Source organism: Equus quagga, chromosome 9 (assembly GCF_021613505.1).
Source record: "Equus quagga isolate Etosha38 chromosome 9, UCLA_HA_Equagga_1.0, whole genome shotgun sequence".
Taxonomy (NCBI): domain Eukaryota; kingdom Metazoa; phylum Chordata; class Mammalia; order Perissodactyla; family Equidae; genus Equus; species Equus quagga.
The window spans coordinates 98531066-98547463 of NC_060275.1; the positions used below are offsets into that span (position 1 = coordinate 98531066).

General features: G+C 37.0%; 1 pseudogene; it reads left to right on the forward strand.

The window, feature by feature from the left end:
- Positions 1 to 16398, forward strand: part of LOC124244610 (T-box transcription factor T-like) — a 189367-nt pseudogene that overhangs the window by 204 nt on the left and 172765 nt on the right.

The window sequence follows — 16398 nt, forward strand, 5'->3', positions numbered from 1 at the left end:
CACCCAAGATTTGGAGAAGTTTCACTCGTTGTTGGAATAAGTTCTTTACTCTTTTCCCTGAGTAACCCTCAAGTCTGGGTATTTGTGAGCTTGAGCGTGCCGCTCCTGGGTGGAAGGGTAATGACAGTAAGCCCTGGGAATGGCCCCAATCATCACCCTCCGAAGCCATGCACTTTCTCCCACTGCTGAAACCACCTCTGTCCTGGTCTCCCTCTTATCTTCCCCAGTCTGGCCTCCAGCGCAGTGTCACTCCACGCCCAGTAGAGGCCCACGAGGCTTCAGTGTGCAGGCTCCAGGGGCAGCAGATGAAAACGGAGCTGGGAGTCCGAGAACCCAAAGGCAGGTGGAGGCAAAGGAGAAGCAACAAGAAAAATACTGTCCCCTGAAGCCGTCCCCTGCCACCGTGTATGGGGTAAAAAGCTGCCACTGACCTCGGTGCAGTTGCCACGGCTGCCTCCTGCTTCTTGGCCCTGGAGCAGGATTTCCCTCCTGGCGCAGGCGAGAGGATGTAAGGGAGAGATGGGAATTCCTTATGGGGCAGCGATTCAAAGATGAGGGATAGAGAGACGGTTAGCGCCAAGAAAAAAGGAAGCCAAAGAATAAAACAAGGATTTCCCTACTAAAATGAAAAAAAAAAAAAAAAGTTTCAGGTTTGTTACTGATGGGATTCACAATTGATTAAGGAGTCTAATGAACAAATTAAAATGAGCTTGTGTTTGTCTCCAGAAACTGGGTGAATGAGATTGGAAAAGTGAAAAGGAGTAGAGAAATGAGTGAACGGAGCCCTAAGAAAATAAGTTCACTTTTGGACATTGCGTTAGTTTTCTACTGGTGCCATAACAAATTGTCATGATTTATTGATTTAAAATAACACCAATGTAGTGTTACCTCTCAGCTCTGTAAGTCAGGAGTCCTGGAGGGCTTGATGATTTTTCTGCTCCAGCCTTCACAAAACCAGGATCAAGACATCAGCCAGCTAGGCTGTTATCAGGTGGTATTAAAAAGGATCTGCTTCCAAGTTCATTCAGGTTGTTTGTCCAATCTTGGTCCTTGTGGTTGTGTGACTGATGTCCCTACTTCCTCAGTGGCTGTCAGTCAGGGGTAAGCAAAAGCTCCTAGAGGCTACCTGCATTCCTTCTCTTGCTTTCCATATGGCAGCCCCTACAGCAATGACTGGTCTAATCTCTCCCACCCTTACAATATCTTCAAGGGCCCTTTCTACCACACCTCTCTGACTGGTTCTTCTGTGGTCCTCTTCTGCTTTCTTTCTTTTTTTCTTTCTTTCTTTCTTTTTTTTTTTTTTGGTGAGGAAGAGTGGCCCTGAGCTAACATCAGGGCCACTCTCCCTCTGTTTTTCATGTGGGATGCATCCACAGCCGTACTTGATGAGCAGTGTGTAGGTCCATGCCCAGGATCCGAACCTGTGAACCCCTGGCCACCAAAGCAGAATGTTCAAATCCAACCACTATGCCCCTAGGCTGACCCCTTCCTCTTCTGCTTTTAAGGACTCATGTGATTACCTTGGACCTACCCAGGTAATATAGGATAATTCTCCTATTTTAAGGTCAGGTGCAGGCTTTGCAATTCATTTCTTTTGGAGCAGAGCCCTTCTGGAAAGAGGAATAACCTTAATATAATCTCCTTGTGAGCATGCTAAAGATCAGCCTTTCTGGAAAAGATACTCATCTTGTTTACCACCAGACAGACAATGAAGAGTCCTTAGGGATAAAGTACTTTAGCAGTATATTTCTTGCATAGGTTACTTATTGTAAAAAAAATTCAGTTTGTGGATTTATGGAAATATGTTTCCTGAAGTAGCTCCTTTGCATAATCATTGTCTCTTTAGATATTGCCTAGAACGTACCTCATCTTTTAAATTTGAAACTAAGTACGTTCAAATATGAGAGAAAAGGGGCAATTTTGGGAGCCACGTCTGTGTTATAAGATCTCTTCAATAAAATAATGGTTCATTTGTGTCTGGTGTTCAATAATTTATAAAAATTGGTGCTAAGTAAGAGATATGATTAATTTTATTCTGACTTCACTATTCACAGAGTTTTTGTAACGTGTGTGTATGACATCACTCACAAAGGATTTAATATAAAACCCTGGGGAAGAAAAACCCTTAGAGAACAGTCATAGAAAGAGGAGTCCATCAAGAATTGGCTGAAGCTAGAGAATATAGTATGATAGCATAATGGTTAATTTTGTGGGTCTATTTTCCCGGGCCATGGGGTGCCCAGACATTTAGTTAAACATTATTCTGAGTCTGTCTGTGAGGATGTCTTTGGATGAGATTAATATTTATGTCAATACAGTGAGTAAAGCAGATTGCTCTCCATAACGTAGGTGGACCTCATACAATCAGTTGAAGGCCTGCAGAGAACAACAAGGCAGAACCGCCTGTGACTAACAGGGAATTCTTCCTGCCTGACTGCCTTTGAACTGGGGCATCCATTTTTTCCTGCCTTCAGACTCAAACTGAGACATTGACACTTTCTGGGTCTCAGGTGTGCCAACCTTCAGACTGGAACTGCACCATGTTCTTTTCTGGTTTTCAGGCCTTCAAACTTGGACTCGAACCACATCATTGGCGCTCTTCGATCTCCAGCTTGCCAACTACAGATCTTGGGACTCATCAGTCTCCATCATTGTGAGAGCCAATTCCTTATAATCTCTCTCTCTCTCTATCTGGAAGCAAATGACTTGAAGGAGAAAAAAAGAAGAAACATGAAAAATTTACTCAAAAAGACAATGCAAAATTAATACAAAATGTACAATGTTATCTAATATTTGCTGAAATTATTTTTAGGTTTTTATATAAAACCTATTGGTTATATATATATTAATATATATATAATTGGTTATATATAGCTATTGGTTCTATTTTTTGGGGGAACCTTGACTAATACAGATAGAAAGGATGGAAAGAGAATATTTAAAGAAGTAGAAAGTGGTCAATAATATCTAATACTACTCATTGGATTTGGTTGCAAAAGAAGAATAGCAAAGGTCATTAGAGCAGAGTGATGGGGTTGCTAAGGGGTCAGTGAGAGAAGAGAAGGGGAGAAAGTGAAAAGAGCAAGTGTAGATAATTCTACTAACAAAGCTGTCCTGTCTTCCTTGCTAGACTACACTCTTCATCAAAAGGCAATCTCCACCCTTTGTCTATTTTATTCATCCCTTTATTCTCAGCACCCAGGAAAAACTTAACACATATTCAAAAATATACTTTATAACACTGTATAATTTCCAAGCCATAATCTATATACCATCTCATTTGCTTCTCAAAGACAATGTCAGACAATCTTATCATATTTATAAGAGGAAACTGAATCTCAGGCAAGTATGGTTGCAAAACTAGTTAATTGGTGACTGTGGATTGATCTCTTACTTTCCATTTATCTATTTACAAATATGTAAAAGTGCATGTCCTGAAGGCCATGCGTGATAACTCTTGAAAATTTCAAATATAATAAGGCAGTGATTCAAATGATATGCTATCTTACTATTTCAATATTCTTAGTAGTTAAATTATGTATGTGTGTGTTTACATATATTCAATATACATATATTTTTAGGCTTTTAAATAATTGCTTAGTAAATACAGTATGAAACCAAGTAATGCAAAGAACAATTTTCTGAATAGTATCAACTTTTATCATCACACAGTACATGTGTAAACTTAAATTATATGGCTGAAATGAAGAAAAATGAACTAAAGCATGAGGAAAGTTGTGATTTCAAAAGGCAGAGAAACTGAGTTCAGAGACCAATGTGTTTGGTCTTCTTAATTAAGAATTTATGTGGCTGCCCAGTGATGCAGTTCTTAAGTTCGCACATTCTGCTTCGGCTGCCCAGAGTTCACTGATTTGAATCGTGGGTGCAGGCCTACAAACTACTTGTCAAGCCATGCTGTGCCAGGCGTCCCATATATAAAGTAGAAGAAGATGGGCACGAATGTTAGCTCAGGGCCAGTCTTCCTCAGCAAAAAGAGGAGGATTGGCAACAAATGTTAGCTCAGGGCTAATCTTCCTCAAAAAAAAAAAAAAATATGCTGTGTAATATTGACTCATTTGAAGCACTTAAATAAAATAATAATGAAAAAGGAAATATTTACTTTATTTTCTGTAAAACCAGCCCTATATTAGAGAGCTCTGAGAAAAATAACAAAATATCCTCCAACTGTGGATGCTTCCAAACTAGTAATACAGCTGAGGGCAATGAATTTTGCCAGGCACTATGAGTAATCTAAAAAAGGAATGATATGCATTCTCTACCCTCTAGGAGATCTTAACTTACTGTGGGGCGGGGCGGGGGGGAGGCTAATAAGGTAAAGAAAACTCTAATGAGTAATTTAGTAGCACAAAGAAATTGCAACAGGAGAACAAGGAAAATGAATTTAATTTTGAGATGATTGGTTAAATGGGGAAATGTCTTATAAAGTGACTGTTCTTGTACTAAGTCTTGAAAAACAGGTTGATACTAGGCCGTGATTGGCTTGGTTATATGGAAAGAGGACAGATGCATGGTCTTCTGAGGGAAGATGAATAGAAGGAGGAAAAAGAAATGAGAAAGTACGGTCTGCAAAGCAGGAACGATAGACTGTCTACTATAGCTTGGGCCTGGCTTGTGTGTGTGTTTGCGTGTGTGAGTATATGTGTGTATGAGTGTGCACAGCAGTATAGTAGCTTACTGGGTTTAACAACTGTGGTCTAGGATTTGAATAACATGAATAAAAGACCTGATTTGTTGTGTTCGCTAAGTTCCCTGGTTATAAATACCCAGCATGGCTGATTTAAAGCCACTAACATGATGCCACTGAATGCAAAGTTGAGATGAGATTCACCCAGTTGGCTCCAGCCAGTTTTCATTTATGTGTATGCCTGTGTGCGTATGAACAGGGATAAAGCATGTAAATAGAGGAGTGCAAAGGTATAAGATTTAGGACTGGGATAAGGTACATATAACAGAGTACTGTTGGGAAAAAATACAAATCCATTTCTCTTTCATGTAAAAAACATTCTGAAGATAGCAGTCCGGGTTTGAAATAGTGGCTTTCCGAGAGACTCAGTGTTCTTCCATCTCTATGCTCTACTGTCTTTATAAATCAGTTTCACAATATAAAAATCACCTCTTGTCTTTATAAATCAGCTTCAAAACACAAAAATCATCTCTTGGTCCAAGAAGGTTACTGGAGCTTTATCGTCGTGACCATTTTGCTGGCTAGAAAAAGAAGGAAAGTTGTTTTTTTTAAAAAAAATAGGAAAAAGAACGAAGGTACCACTTCTTCTAATGAGAATTTGAGAAGTTTCACCAACACCTTTATTTCCATCTCATCGTCTAAATCTTAGTCGCATTGAGTATATAAATGTAAGAAAGAATCTGAAGTGAATCTTATAGGTTGGAAAATTGTAGGCTTAAACAAAAATCTTTAAAGAAGATCAATAAATAAAAAGATACGTTACAGCAACTTGCAGTCTCTGTCACAAGCTATTGTGGTAGAAGAATAAATTAGGAAATATGCCAGGGTCAGAATTAAGTATCAGCACAGAAAATTTAATATTATTCTGTACCCGTAACTATGAGATTTTTATCATCATTCCCTTTTTTGATATCGTTTACCGCTAGTGGAAAGGATATTTGATTAGAGATACAGAGACTTTGTTGAAATAAATATTCAATTGTCTTATAGGACAATATTGGCAAGAAAATAAGTGACTGTAGATCCTGAAGACTGTAACAAATCTGATGTCAGCTCTATCCACAGACAATAAGATTTTGCTTACCACCAAAATGAAACTAAGAAATGATGTCCAAGACACAGAAAGCATTGCTCCACTATTTTAGGATAGAACATGGATCCTGGAAGAATGGCTTTAAAGTAGAAAGGACAAGAAGGCAAGATGGGACTTTCAAGCTGTGTGATGGAGGAAGGGAATTCCATGTGTATCTGTGATTATATAACAGTAAAAGTCATTTTCTTTCCAGTTACGAATTTTAATCAAAGCACATAAGTGAGCTTTTACCTATATAGTCTGAAGTCACTGAAGCTGTTTGAGGAAACAAAAAAATAGCAAAGTTTAGGTTTCTGCTTAGAAGACTAATTCTGGTGGCAGATATATAATTCATGTATTTTGAATGAGCAGACATAGGCAGCATAAAAAATGGTAATGAACCAAACCCAACAATCCAGGAAGAGAGTAACGGGCTCCAGGTTAAGCTAACAGTAATATTGCAAAGGGAAGGATGGAAGTAAAGAATCTCGTCAAGTTTCATCACTAGGATTTGCAAGCAATTGGCTTTGGAAATTTGAAGAAAATACATCCAGACTTTCCTGTGTGGGTTACTGATAGAATACAGGATTGCTTAACAAGATAGGGCGTGCTTTGGAAAGAAAATATTTGTGGAAGAAAGAAGTACAACCAAATCGAGTAATGTTTATTTTTAAGCATTTGCTAAATATCCAAATATAGGCATTCTGTAATGTCTGTAGAGATAAATATAGGTATGAAATATAGATGACAAATATAGATGTTTAAAAAGCAATCAGTGGAAAACTAGATAGCTTCTGGGAGAAGAGTATGTGACAGAGAAGAAGAGAAGGAGCAAAGACTGGAGTTTGAAAGACTGACAGAGAAAAGGAAGCTGCAGCAAGATTGGGAGGGGGCAGTGATGCAGTTATAGGAACAATTCATCTGCATGAAGTATTAATTTTTGAATGCTGTGCTAATTCCTGCCTTTGTTCTCATAAGAAAATTGAAGACAGATAATAAAAAAACAATGAATCTGTCAGGGCTCTTGACTGCATGCCTCAGAAAATGATTCTAGCTATTTTAAGAAATGGAGAAAATCAGAGGTTCTGAGGAAGGACAAGAGTCTGGGGGCCAGAGTGGCGGCCAGACGCCAGGAGAACTTCCTGGTGTTCAACAATAAGAACAAAAGCCAAGTGCCATGTGGTTCTCACGTGGCACCCATGTGGTGGCCCATAGCATTTGCTTCTGTAACGACTTTTCATCTTACTCTTCCACCTCTAGTTCTCAAAAGTGCTGTTATAGAGACGTTGCCCATCTCTATGACACCTTCCTGCCCTGCGACTGTGCTCAGAGAGGGATCTGGAAAAACTGGCTCCCTGTGGTTCTGAAGGCTGCGCTGCCTCCCTCATTACTACACTCAATGGGGAATTCTAGAAAAGGAAGATGAGGGAGACAGTAGCAGGAAACGGATGTTCAGAGAAACTATGAATATTCGTCATGTGCCGCACACTGAGCTAAAGGGTTAACCTACATGTTCTGAGATAATTATCACAATTTATGTGGCTTTATAATTCTCAATGTTCAGAAAACGAAACTAAAGGATAGAGAGAGTAAAAACTCTAAGGTAACTCAATTTATAAGTGGAGTGAGAATGAAAACTCAGCAAGTTCAACTCCATGTACACATTTGACCAGACTCAGGGCACTTACACTTTAATACCTTTCTATATTATTAACTGGTCCCATACAATTCAGTTAATTAGTGACTGAATTGTAACTACAAACTGTTAACTATTGTCACTTTCAGGGGGTATATAATAACGTGTTCTCTCCCAAGGACTTGGAAATAATGGGAATAAGAATGTGTTCAGACTAAAATTATGAGTTGAATATGTAATAAATGAGGGCATGAATAGATAGCAGGGTGTAAAGGGAACTGTGTCTGTTGGTTCAGAATTTTGGTTGAGACCCTTAAGATTAGAAAAAATAACGGTGTTACAAGGTCAAGTGATGTTCAAAAGTCAATCACCCAACTTGAGAGTATATAAAAGGAAGTAAGAATATTGGTCAAAAAGTTTAAATAGTGGGCATTTAGTGGGAGAGGTTGGTTGAATGCTAAGCACTTTTATTCCTTCCTTTTTATTGGGAAGCGTGAGTCCATGCTTGCTTCCTCCTTACCTCCAACCAGGAAAGGGGATGATTTAAAGAGAAGCAATTGGAAAATATGACCTGTGCCCACCAGAGATTGTGGGGTACAGAGATTAGTGCCAACCCCTTTCTGGATCAGTGTACATGTAGGGTGCTTAATGTGGCCAGCTGTGATAAAAAAGCACAGGGAGAGCAAGTTGACCTTCCAGACTTTGGTAGGTCTTCTCAAAATTCAGGTGGACCTCAGAGTCAGTAGCTGAGTTTGGTTTACCTTAAAAATACTCCAGCCCATGTGAACCAAGCGTCAGTGTGAGTCACCATATCAAAAAGACTCTTGGGGAGTACTTGAGAAAGGTGATCCATAAGGAACTGAGTCACTTGTATCAGAAAGAGATGCAGTGGAAGGTTCTCAAAAAGGCCTTCAAAAATTCTCAGAACAGCCCCACGAAGCAAAGCACTAAAGTCCCCAGAATCAGATTTCAACCAGTCTCCTTGCCTCTGACTCCCTCTACTCCCTGTTACCATTCTGGGATCTGGAGGCAAAAAGTAAGTGAGGAGAAAGAATAAAAGTGAAAATGGGATAAATAGGATCATCCTGTCATGCCCCACTCCCTCCCCACTGCAGGCATTCAACTAAGTCCAGGTGGGATGATGTGAGTACAGGAAAAAGCTTAAATTGGAGGAACAATTGAAGCTTTAATATTAGACTCAACTCTGCTCTTTAATAACTGAGAACAATAAAGCTTCTTAGCAGGTGAAGATGAGCAGAAAGACTAAAGGATATGTCTCAGGTTTTGAGTAGGGAAGGATGATTTGACAGAGCAACTTAAAAGAAAAGTGACAACAATAAAAATTAAAGTTGATTTCTGCTGGCTTACTACTCCAGCTCATTCAATAAATCAGCTTTAGACATAAAAGATCAGCTGAAAAAGGTAAACTGGTTCGGAGTCTGCGAAGTATGACTGTAAATGAATTGAATTCATAAACATATCTAAAGAAAGAATAGGCCAACAATAGGAAATGGACATGGACATCCATGGATGAAAACATTGACAAATGGTACTATAAGACATTAGGCCTAAGAAGATGAGAGAGAAAAATGGGAGAGGGGATAGGATAATTATGTAAATAATTAAATAGAAAAGTGGTTATAGTGATGTCTAAATATTATTAAATTCTTCTCATGTGGGAGACACTCAGCTAAGCATTGCGATAGAGTCAATTATTTTAATCCTTTCAAAAATAACACAAAGTAACTATTATTTCCATTGTACAAATTAAGAAACTGAGTCACAAAGAGGTAAGAGAATTTGCTCAAGGTCATAGGTAGTTAATGTCATCAGAGATGCATACAAAATTATACTAATTAAAAACTTAATTGTTGGAACAAACTATAAGTGTATCAGGTCTTAAGAGGACAGGATAGAGACATTGAATAGGCCTAAAATAGGATTTAGTTTGGCCTTTTGGCCAATTGTGTTAAATCAAGCTAACCTAATTTTTCATTTCACTGAGTCTGTTGCAAATTAAGTCTGATCTCATTAATGTTGTCTAAGTTGAATGCTTTTGGGGGAAAAAAATAACTCTATTAAGCCATAAAGACACAATTAGTGAAATGTATTAGATGTGATTATAATGTGACGGATTATTTTTATAAGCGTACCAAACTTACAGACTCAAATGAATATTGAACTTTATACTATTAACTTTGAAAGAATAGGCCATGTAGTAATGAAGTTTGTCTTGTTGAAAACTTTTTTTCTCCTCATTTTTAAGTTCAGCTCAGAGAAGTTTTCAAGGCATATCAAAAATATCTGCATTTACAGACAAATAATATTAACAAAAAATCATATTACCCAGTTTGATAAGCCAGACTTTTCCCACAATTACTTTGCCATGTTTCTAGAGATCAAATCGATTTTCTAATTACAAAACTATGTATTGAAGGCATTCCTAAGAGTAATTAGAAGATATTATTACAGGGAATATTCCTCAGATAGTTTGAACGGTGGCAGGAACAGCAATAGAAGCTTGGAGACTACTAGGTAATTACTTTGAAAAGACAGCATTCAAAGTATATTTGAAAAGTATTGGTCATGGAATTTTATACTTATACTCTAATAATATTTACTAGTTGAATAATTTCATACATCCTTATGCATCTAGTGATAGGGATTGATTTAAATCAAAAGCTTCAATATATTAATAGTATTAGACCAAGTAACGCCACTTTGAGTTCACATCTCATATCTATAAATAAACAAAATCTTAACTATAGAAAAGAGAGCATTATGCACTACTATTATGGTTCCTATGGAATTACTTATAACTGCACACAATTGCCAGCAGTTTGCTGAAATATGAAATGTTTATCACCATTTTGTGAACCCCTTATGACCATTTTTTTTTTTTTGAGGAAGATTAGTCCTGAGCTAACATCTGCTGCCAATCCTCCTATTTTTGCTGAGGAAGACTGGCCCTGAGCTAACATCTGTGCCCATCTTCCTCTACTTTATATGTGGGATGGCTTGCCATGTTCACACCCGGGATCCAAACCGGTGAACCCTGGGCCACTGAAGTGGAACATGCGCACTTAACCGCTGTGCCACAGGGCCAGCCCCTGAGCATTTTACAAAACAGAAAATGACACATAGCTGAATGGCAGGAAATGCACGAAACATTCAAAAGATGGTTAGTTTAGGTGACAGGTTTATGGATAACTTTCCTTTTCGTTTATTTCCTTTCCTTTCTTTATTTTTTTTCATATTTTCAAATCTTTCAACAAAGTCCAGCATCACGTATTACTAAAATGACAACATATTAATATTCACTATCAGAATAAAAATAAAGGTGGTATAATTATACAAGGCTATGGAGACCAGGAGGTGGGAGAATTGATCGCCATTCAGAGACTGCCTACCACACTCTGTCCTGTGGCTCCCGTGAGTTATGTCCTTCCTATATGCAAAATACACTCACTCCTTTTGAGGGTTTTCAAAAAGCATCTGCTCAAAATCCAGAATCTCATTTTTTATATCAGGTCCAGCTGTGAATGAGGCTCCCTTGTTCTTTAAGTATTTCTTGAATATTGTTCCACTTGATTTCCCCCTGTGAAATTGAGGAGGCGAGTTATCCGCCTTCTCACATAGTCAATAGGAAGCGGTGGGATAGCCCTAGGAGCGCTCTTACAGACATTCTTGTTTAAAATTGGGAGTAATTGGAGGAACGAAGGAATCACTGACCTAGACCAATTCTGCTATCCAGTTAGGCAAATGCTGGACATTTCTTGAATAGATTGCAAGTCCCTGGAATCGTTCTCCATTGCTTTCATTGTCATCCTTTGGAATCTTAGTTCTGCCCTCTGAATTATCCTTCCTTTTCCATTGCTCCTTTGGCTTGTGTTTGCTGTTGAGCAGCAATTTCAGCTTACTTTCTGCCAGCATAATTTGGAGGGTCCAAAGTGTTCTCCTTCTGTACTGTTTCTGTCCCTCTCAGTAAATGCTGGAACTAATTCTGCATGTGTAAATCTTTAAGAAATTTGTGGATCTTTTGTGAGTTTTCTTGGTGACTACTGTATTAGACGAAAGCCTCAACTGCAGATCTTTGTGAGATACATCCCTCTCTATCTTGGCCTTCTGCTGAGGGACAATGCCTTCATTCTTCTTAGAAGCTTACTGTTTGATCGAGAGAATCTATGATGAATACCTTTAAAATCTTTAGAAGATTTTTGTCTTTGGCTTCATCTTTAGACCATATTTTTCTTGCAGGGTCCTGGATTTGAACTTGGCCTGGAAGTCATTGTTTTATTCTAGTATCAAATACCATCTGAAGAGGCTGAGGATTTTCAAAACTCTTGCATCTTACTCCTTTTATTTAATAGTTCCTTCTTCAATTTATCTCCTCTCAACATTTTACTATAAGAAGCGAGAAGTCAGGTGACATCTTCAAAACTTTGGTTAGAATATTAGACAGATACATCCAGTTCCTTAGGTGCGTTTGCTATACTCCATTTAAATGTTATTCCACTGCATAAGAAGAATGCCCTTTTCTACCATCTCAGTAGGTATGTGTGACTGTCCTTTAAGCCCTCACCAGCAACTTCTTCAAGTCTGAAATTCCGTGGTGTGTTCTAGGCATTTTGACTTTTTGCAAATGTTTTCCTGAAAGCTCATTGCCTGGTCCCATATTTTAGGCTTTTGTTACTGCTACTTATTGGTACCAAAATCTGTATTAGATATTTATTATTACACAACAAATTACCAGAAAACCTTAGTTATCTTATAATTTCCGTGAGATATGGTCCAGCATCCAAGTACAGCTTAGCTGGGTGCCTTTCCCATAGTTTTCTTATGAAATTCAGGCAAGTTGTTCCCTGGGGTTGTGGTTTCATCTGGAGATTCGATTGTGGAGGTGGGTGGTGGTCTGAGTCCACATTCATTCATGTGTTTTTGGCAGGCCTTGTCCCCTCATTGCACGGGCTTCTTGACTTGGATGCCTCATGGCCTGGAATCTGACTTCCTTTAGGGTAAGCAAGTTAAGAAAAAGCAAGAGAGAGCATGCAAGAGCACTATTGTGTGCCCAAGATGGAAGCCACAGTCTAATTTCAGAAGTGATACCCTGTCCTTTCTATTGTATTCTATCCATTAGAATTAAGTTAATAAGTTCATTTCCTATGCAAGAAAAGAGAAGGGATACTAGTAGGTTGATATCATTTAAGCCCTTCTTGTAAGTTAGCCACCATTCCAACACTTCCACCAAATTAATTCACCTCTGGTACTTCACATGTGTGAAACACATCCTGATCCACTCTAATGCAGCTCAGAAACACTTGAGCTTGTCCCTGAAAACAACCAAGTAACCAAGTTGTTATGATCCAATCTATATCATAAATTTACACCCTGAACAACTCACCAACATGCTCTATTAAAATGGAAGATACGCATAGAAAATTCAAAACCTGCTTATAAGAACTTTTTGATAGCATGTTACCTCAAATACAGTTTTAATGATCAAAATTGTTAATGTCAGCTATCTTTGGTTCTTTTAGAATTAAGTGAGCTAACTGTTATAAAGAACATAATATAATGCCAACCAAATATTCGTGCTTAATAAATAATAACCACTGCTACTACTATTACAGTCCTGCACCACATAACGACATTTCTGTCAATGACGAGCTGTATATGTGACAGTGGTGCCATAAGATTAGAACCGTATAGCCTAGGTGAGTAGCAGGCTGTACCATCTAGGTTTGTATAGGTACACTCTATGGTGTTCTCACCACAGTGCAATCGCCTAACGATGCATTTCTCAACATAGCCCTGTCGTTAAGTGATGCATGGCTATTATTATCCTTGTAATCATTATTGAATAAATATGCATCACTTTTTAGAAATACAAGAAGTCTCCTTGAAATAGTTGTTGAATGAATAGGTGTAGCCTTTTTAATATTTTTTTCTGTTTTTCCCGCAACACAGGTCTACAAAATACATGGTTAATAAATCATATTTGAACAGATTTTACCTTCCACAATTTAAGACAAATAAATTTGTGCCAATGGCTTATGCCTGGATTCTTCAAACATAAGCAAAGAACAGTTTGCTTTGATATGGAGATCTCCCTATGTTTTAAAAAAATTATTGAAGCATAACATGCATGGTGTAAATACAGAAAACCACCTATATTGGGGGTACTCATATATAGCTTTCTGAATTTTCACAAAGTACTGATGTAAACAGTACACAAATTTAGAAACATTATCGGTAATCCAGAATTTCCTTGAGCTCTGTTCTGGTCTCCACATCCCCAAAAGGGGAACCACTGTTTGAGTTTTTAAACCATAGATTGTTTTGCCTACTTATGAAACTTGTATGATTTTCTACACTTTAGTGTTTGAGTTATTTCACCCTGCAGTATTTGTGAGATCTATCCACACTATTGTCTACATTTATAGATCATTCATTTTCAATGCTGCATAATATTCCACTGTGTGACCCTACCATAATTTATCCATTCTGTTGCTGACTGGAACTTTTTTCAGTTTTTGTATATTATAAATAGTGTTATGACAAACATTCTTATACATATTTTTTGGTAAACATGGTTTGCACTGCTTTTGGGGTATACGCCAGATGTGGACTTATTGGATTGTAGATTATGTATATATTATGTTTTAGTAGATAGTGGCAAAGAGTGTGTGAATGTGTCTGAGAGTTCCCACCAGCAGTTTATGACTGTTTTGTTTGCTCCCCATCTTTGAAAACACTTAGTATCTTTGTAATGCACTGAATGTTTATGTGCCCCCCAAATTCAAATGTTGAAACTCTAATCCCAATGTGATGGTATTTGGAAGTGGGGCCTTTGAGAGGTAGTTAGGTCATGAGAGTGGGGCCCTCTTGAATAGGATTAGTGCCCTTTTAAGAAAAAGCCAGAGAACTAGATAGCGCTCTTTTCTAGCAGGTGAGGATAGAATGAGAAATCTGCTGCCTGCAAACCAGAAGAAGTCTCTCCCCCAACCATGCTGTCACCTTGATCTCTGACTTCCAGCCTACACAACTGTGAGAAATAAATTCTGTTGCGATGTGGCCCAGTTTATGGCATTTTGTTATAGCAGCCCAAACTATGACAACCATCTGCCATTTTTCATTTCATTACCTTCATTTCATTGGGAATATATTGATACCTCATTACGGATTTAATTTATATAAGACATAGGCTCAATCTCTTAATGGAAAGAGTGTTAAACATTGTGGATATCATTAAGTTGCCAGAAAAGAATTAGATATAAGGACTAAAGAGTAATATCCTAATCACATAGTTGGCATGAAAATATCTGTTAAATCAAGTTTATCTTAGAAGGTTAGGAAAGAACATAAATAAATGTTTTGGACCTTATATTTACATAATAAATTGATTTTTTTATTTGTGGTAAACATCATTAATTGCACACACACAATTTTGTATCTACCAAGTAGTATACACAATTTTGTAATCTACCAAGTACATCAATTTTTTGGCAAGGGTAATAGTCATGAGATCCTATTTACAATAATAAAATTTACAGTCATGTTCCTTCTTATCTCATTCACTATTTCCAAAATTTACCCCAAGCTTAAATATTTAATTCTTTAATGTCCTTATAATGATCAACACAAAAGTATAAACTGATTATTAAATATTTTTGTAGATAGTAAAACAGCTTGTAAAATTTCACTGGGACTAGATCTGTAGATTTATTATTGAATTTTCTTAACACTTGAACTTAAAACATTTTTAAATCATCCAGGAAATCAAGAATGTTGAGATAAGATTCAAAATTTACTTGTACTATTCTAATGCTATAGAAAAATTTTATATCACTCAGTTTGGAATTCGAATATTTACCTCATGTATTAATGTCTGATAACAAGGAATAAATTGCAGAATTCTGAATTAAAATTAATTTCAAATTCCACTTCAAAAATTTCATCTTAGATTCTGAAAGTTCTTTAAGTAAGCATGTCACATGTGAACTGCCTATTAGTATTAGAAAAGGCATAAAGAATACAGTTATAAGGAAATTAGTCACTATACTCATTAAATCAGACAATTAAAACATCAAAAATATTAGCATATAAAATAAAAGTGGATTTCATGGAAATGTATACAGCCATATACATAGCATAATAAATTTCTTAAGCTAGATAACTATCTGCAATAAAAATAAGAATAAAAGAAGAAATAAACATAACAATATAAAACTTGGGTATGTATGTGAAGCTTAAAACTATCTTCATTTGCATATCTAATTGCACCTCATGCTAAATCCAATCAAAATTGTAGCTAGATTTGAAATTGGACTCTCAAAGGTATTTGACAGAATGTTCTACAAACCAGGGTCTTGGAGCAAGATATTACAGTCTTTACACTGGGTTTATAGGAAGCCTGCAGAAAATCTAGATTTAGTGTTAGAGAAAAAGTAGCTTTATTTCCTTTCTATCAAAATCAAAATATAATGATGTATATTTTAGTGTAAATTATTATTTTTTTATTGAAGAGTATAATGCTAATCAATAGCCATTTGCTAGGATACCTCATCCACTTTAGGTTGATTTTGTCTTGTTTTTAAGCTTTGGCTTTGAAATATTTCCCACTAGGCTACCAAGAGAAGTCGTCCAGACAACTTAAAGACTATTACTGGAAACGTAGCACTGTGGACTTTAGTTTGTCTGTACCTTTCCATATTTACAGCATAGTTTACATCTGTCAGCCATATTCTATCACTTTTCCATTTTTTATTTATTTTTGCAAATTCAAAAAGAAAGCTAAGTTTAAAACAAACTAAGAGGACCCAGGCAAATGGGTAACATTGGTTTTGATGGTTACACCTTTCCAAGGAATAATCCATTGTTTTAGATAAATAGTAATTTTTTAATATACAGAGTCAATGTTTTTAATTCAAGGGTATCATATTTCTCCCTCTAAAATATTATTGGGCTTTTAGTTGCAGATTTTTA